We start from the raw sequence: 5,966 nt of genomic DNA, 5'->3' as shown, positions 1-5,966 counted from the left end.
TTCAATATACCCACTTTACAGGGGACTGGTATTTTCAAAGTCTTATGCTCAAGTCTCCAAGGAAAGCAGCAACTCAAGAACAAACAAGGCTGAAATAATATTTTCTGAGTCTGTCTCTGTGTTTTAAGCTGTAACTGACATTAAACATGTGCTGCTCCTATGTCTACTCAAGGCTGTGTTTCCTGGACACCCTATTTTACAGAACTCTTTGCAAAGGAGACACTGGGTTTTTTTTTGTCTCAAATTTTAGATGGAATCAATACACACTCTCATTTATTTCTGAAGAGCTTGTGTAATTTTCCTGTCAGCCCACTCTGCTGCAGCTTTGCATGTAATTTCTCTTTGGAGGTAACTGTGCTGTTTCCAAGTAGGACACCTTTTCACTAAGATCAGTTTTAGCTCAGCTACCTCAGGGTAGCCACTGCCTACAGCAGTGGGTCCAAAAATGGATCTCCTCTTGTTGGGATGAATCAGGTGTTCAAACACAGGTTAACATTCACCTTGTGGCTCCTATACCAGAACAGATTTTTTCCCATGTATATTATGGGTCTCCTTCAGACTCAAAGAAGACAATTGGCAAAGTGCAGGAGGTGTTTGCTGCCCTTGAGGTTTGGGCACAGCATCCTGGATGAGGACAGGATGTTACTTCCTTTCTTTCCTTATCCAAATAAATTATAATCTCAGACACAGTGTTTTTGAATTTCAGTCTGAAGAGGTAGCATTGACATCATCATTGCAGTGCCCATGGACCGCTCCAGAATTAAGGGCCTGGAAGAGCTTGCCATGTGGAGATGGTTGAAACTAGAGAAGTGAGTAAGCAGATGAACCGGCTTGTACTTCTGAGCAGTGATATATAGCTTGTGATTGCTGACTCCATGAGCAGCCTGCTTTTGGGGGAAAAAAAAAATAATTTCTGAAGTATCTGGTAGGGCCCTTTCTTCTGAAGTCATTTTGGAAGGAAGAAAAATACTCTTCAAAAATAGAGAGCATTTTCTTTTTATTCCTACAGACATCCTGCTGATTTTGTGGTTAGTCATCTGCAGTCTAAACTCCAACTTTAACCAGAGTTATCAAACACTAAATTGCTTGTAGCCATGAAAAATAAATTACTAGGACTATGTCAGCCTTGCTGTTTGCCAGAGTATTCAGCTATGACAGGATGACTAATTTATCCCTCACCTTGTAATTGCAAATGTTCCCCTATATGACTGATATGATTTACAGAAACTCCCATTAGAATGACATTTGCTTCTTATGACAGGCTGAGCTCTGCTCACAAGGAAAAGAAATTTCTGGATCCTCTCATGGTGTCCCTGTCATTAAGTTGCAGAAACTACCTAGAGAACCCCGATGAAGCAAACACAATGGTGTCTTCATGGCAAAAAGGATCTAGTCTTGACCCTAGGTCAAGTTTAGTTTCCTCTTACAAATCTTCCAGAATAGTGAGGTGGAAAAAGAAAGAAGCATTGATAAAAGAAAAACTGCTTTCTGTGGAAATACTGTAAAGCGTGGACAGAGAAAAGGGGTGGAAAATATACAGTAGTGCAAAGCACATAATATTTTTCTTTTTCTGGGGGGACCAGGAGACATCCTGTGTGGAGTTGTGCAATATCTTTTATCAACTGCTTCCTAATTTTTGCTGATAAAAAAAAAAAAATCAACATCCATAATAGGTCCCTTTTTAAAGATGTCACTGATAGGTTGTTCCTTTTGACTTAGAGTGATAGCCATACAGAAACCACCACACAGTGAACTGCAGTGCTGAGATGCTATTTTGTCTCCTCTTGTAGTTTGGCTCATCAGCTGTATAAGCCCAGCACATGGGTAGAAATATCTCAGGTCAAAACTATGAAAAGCTGAGAAGAAAAAGAGTGATGGAAATGGGGATGGCAATGTTGCTCTGGCATTACTTGATGATTTGAGTGCTGATCCTTCAGGGCACTGTTTGTTAGCTGCAGTTCCATTAATCAGGTTGTGTATTGTTTCTCTTTTCTTTACAGCATGCGTCAAAACTTCTGAAAGAAAAATGCTGTAAGGGAGTCCTAAGGGATTCATCTTTTGAGAGCAGGAATGTGCTGCTGGTATGTTGCCAGAGAACCTCTTATTTAAGAGATCAATGACAAACCTGGAAAAAAATCGTTATTATTTGGGAGGGATTTGTCACCTCCATGAAAGGAAGCACTAGAAGAGAGAGCTGTATTCCAGCCCCGGACCTAGTCCTTTGTTCCCATGGGCTTTGCTGAGCACACCTGGTTACAGTTCAGCGCCACTGGCGATGTGCTTGTAACCGAACCAAAAACCTTTGAGATGCAACGAGGCCGGAGGGGTCTCAGCGGCAGTGTTTGAGGGCAGTTCTGCAGCCGCTCGCTGCCCGTCCCTGGCAGAGCTGTCCCCGTGTCACCCTCCCGCATCCCCGGCAGGCAGGGGACACGCGGTCACGGGCTGCCACCTGCTGGCCTCGGGCGCTGCTCGCCTCCTCCTCCTCACACCCCCGGGCGTTTTCCTACGATTCTAGGAAAATGACTTATTCGTCTATTTTTCCTTTTTTTTTTCCTTTTTTTTTTTTTTTCTTCTTTTTTTTTCTTTTTTTTTCTTTTTTTTTTTTTTGCTTGGTGGTTTTGCTTGGTGGTTTTGTTTCCGAGGCAGTGGGACAGGAGCGTTCCTGCACAGAAGGGCCGATGGAACCCAGGGGTGCACCAGGAAGAGTGTGGCCAGCAGGTGGAGGGAGGGGATCCTGCCCCTCTAATCAGCCCTAGTGAGGCCACATCTGAAGTGTTGTGCTCAGTTCTGAGCTCCTCAGTACAAGGAGCTACTGGGCAGGGTCCAGTGAGGGTCACAAACATGATTTGGGCTCTGGAGGATCTCTGTTATGAGGAGAGATATGGGACCTGAACCTGTTTAGGCTAGAGAAGACTGAGAAGGGATCTCGTTAATCCATATAAATATCTTAAAGACAGGTGTCAAGAGGATGGTGCCAGACCCCTTTTAGTCCCAGACATAGGACAAGGAGCAATAGCCATAAAGCAACACTCAAGAGTTTTCACCTCAAGATGAGGAGAAACCTCTTTCCATTGAGGGTGGCAGAGTTCTGAACAGGTAGCCAGGAAAATCATGGAGTCTTCCTCTCTGGAGACACTCAAAACCCACTCAGACACATTCCTGTGTCACCTACTCCTGGTCACCACACCTTGGCAGAGGGGTTGGAGTAGATGATCTCCAGAGAGCCTTTACAACACTAAAAATTCTGTAATTCCATGAAGGAAAGATTTAATGGTTCTGCTTTGTGAAATGTGTTACACCTTTGGTGCCTCCTGAGAAGCAGCTGGTCATCTGTTGGTAATAAAGACAACAAACCAATTCTTTTATTTTCTTTTCACTGATACCAGGAAAAATGTCAGCCATTCCTCTGTTGTTGTGATAAACAAGCTTATCTGTGGTGGCAGACAGAGCCAAACACAATAAAAAAAATCCACCTAAAAAATAATTTTGTTACCGAAGTAAACAAAAAAATATATGCTGAACGCAGATTTCCATTTCCCTTCCCTTTGAAAGCCTGGATTTCTTTTCTAATGCTCTGCAGACAAACTTAATGCACTTAGATATTGTCAAACCCCAACTCCTCGAAACAAAAACCACCCAGTCTGCTGGATGAGTAGGCGGCACTGTGGAGTATTTCAGTTCCTGTTGATCCTTTAATCTGGCTGTAGAGCACAGCAGGAAAAGGTAGATGTGGGAGAGAAACAGAGGGGTTATCTCAGGGGCAGGGCCTTCCAAAGGAGGCTCTCTCTGAAATGAACCCTGGTGGTACTAATTGCTGATTTATTTGTGGTACAAATTCCTTCCAGTGCAGCAAACATTCCTAACAGAGTATTTCTCCCTAACATACAGCAGATAATTTTGTAAACCCAGACTGAACAGTATGTTCAGCACATTCTCTTCCAGAAACAATTTAAAAAGCAACAGCTTCTCTTCTTCTTCCACAAAATATCATGACACATATTGTGTCACATTGTCCTTTTCTGCTAATCTCAAACTTCAGCTGATGCAGTAAGAGAGCCTCAAATGTTGTTTGCAGCAGAACCTCACTGCTTGGAGGCTTTCTACCTCAAATTATTTTATTGCTCCTCAGACCACATCACATCAAGAACATTTTTGTGCCATTCATGTGCTTCAGAAGTATTCTTCTTTTTCTTTTGTCATAGGTCAGAATACTCCTTCTCAGTGAAAAACCTGAATAAGATATCTGAGAAATAAGTGAAGATACTCTGGGATAGCATCATGTTCTGCCCTTCCCTTTGGATTCTGCACTATGGATGTAGTGTCCTGGCTCAGTCACTTCCTTGCCCACCCTCATTCTGCTTGCTGACAGGACAATGTGAGCAGCAGAAAAGGTCTCAACACATTTCAAGTGCTGTTCAGCAACAACTAACACATCCCTGTGTTAGCAACGCTGTTCTGGTCATAAATGAAAAGCAGCAACATGTGTTCTCTACGAAGAAAATTAATTCTCTCCCAGCCAAAAGCAGTAGGGTGGGTTGCCAGACTGCACTAAAAATTATTAGTGTGATTTGTAGAAAGGGGATCACACTTAAGGGGTGAGATCTTTGGAAAATTATACACTGGAATGCATCTTATAAGTATGTCGGTGAGTGTCTTCAAAGTTTATGATTTTTTAAACCAGAATGTTAATTTAAATATCTCATTCAAAATACTTCCTTAAACCCTCAGCTGTGTTTCTGTACTGACCTGGATTAATTTACAAGTCAAATTTTACTATGGCTGCTTTTCCAGCTCCTGTTACTGTGTTATTGTACTTGTACCTTCTTTTAATTTGACACTGGTTTGCAGGAATTTTCTTGAATTTGAAAGAAGAACACAATGGAAAAGGCACCTAAATTTATTTTTTTTTTTATTTTAACCCCATCTTTAAAAAAAAAAAAAATACCCTGTGTGTCTCGCAAGTATTTTGAACTAATATTTTGGAGTAACACAAGCAGAGTGAGCCAAGAAATTTATCAGAGTTTATAATGATGATTGACTCTATTCAAGTTGTAAGGGGTATTTTCATGTGAGAGAAGACCTTGTTCAGCTCCATTCTATCTTCCCTTTCTTTGATAAGAGCATCCTCACCAACTGCAAGGGTGCTGTAAGGTCACTCTGTTTGCACTTGCTTCACATGGTATCAAATATTTAAATGCTCATTAATTCAAAGAACAGGGTTATGTGAGAATGACCCTTGTGCTCCTTGTTCAGGACACGTCCTTGACACCTGTTACAGCCTGTTTACCTGCTGTAGTAGGGACTTCATCTGCCCTAGGTGCCAGCCATTTATCCAAAATGCAGAAAGCTCAACTACTAACCAATTCCACTACCACCACCTGGAAAAGGGTAGTTGAAGCATTTTTTTTATACCCATCTGACACTAAGTGTAATTTGCTTGCTTGCTTGCTTAAAGCAATGCCTGAAAAACCTCACACAGAACCCTGACTGATAGGGTTTGGTTTGTTTGTGTTAGGGAAACCAGTAAGTCAGAGTATAGGGAGTTCCAAGTTACCAGGACTATGAAAAATCAAATATTTTTGATACCAGGACTTTGAAAAATCAAATATTTGTATGGATCTGTTTTTCATCTCTCCCACCTCATTCCCACAAAACCAAGTTAGGATGGATGACAAGGAAACTTCATTAACAGATCTATTATTTTGGCAGTACCTGTCCTGGGGTTCTGATTCAAAAAGGGTGTTAGAGGCTTCCTGTTTTTTCTGCTGTTGCAAAAATCAAGCTTTCTGGTTACATAAGTGTAACACATTTGATATTTATTTGATAAATAACAAAACAGGGCACACAGGGCAAATCTGCCCATCAGTAGTAGCTGTGACACTGACAGGTGTATGACAGATCAGGTGAGATGCATCACCTGGGAGATGCAATTTGGCTCCATCAGAAAGCTGATGCTGTAAGTACAT

General features: G+C 41.6%; 1 long non-coding RNA gene across 1 annotated transcript; it reads left to right on the top strand.

Annotated features, from left to right (window-relative positions):
• The first annotated feature begins 738 nt into the window (after positions 1-738).
• Positions 739-4,618, top strand: LOC135278374 (uncharacterized). Its single transcript, XR_010345893.1, has 3 exons — positions 739-809; positions 2,001-2,081; positions 4,203-4,618. It is a non-coding gene; the product is annotated as an uncharacterized LOC135278374 (long non-coding RNA).
• The last annotated feature ends 1,348 nt before the right edge of the window (positions 4,619-5,966 follow it).

This window comes from Passer domesticus, chromosome 1, assembly GCF_036417665.1.
Source record: "Passer domesticus isolate bPasDom1 chromosome 1, bPasDom1.hap1, whole genome shotgun sequence".
In the NCBI taxonomy this organism is placed as follows: Eukaryota; Metazoa; Chordata; class Aves; order Passeriformes; family Passeridae; genus Passer; species Passer domesticus.
This window is presented reverse-complemented; position numbering and strand designations above follow the sequence as displayed.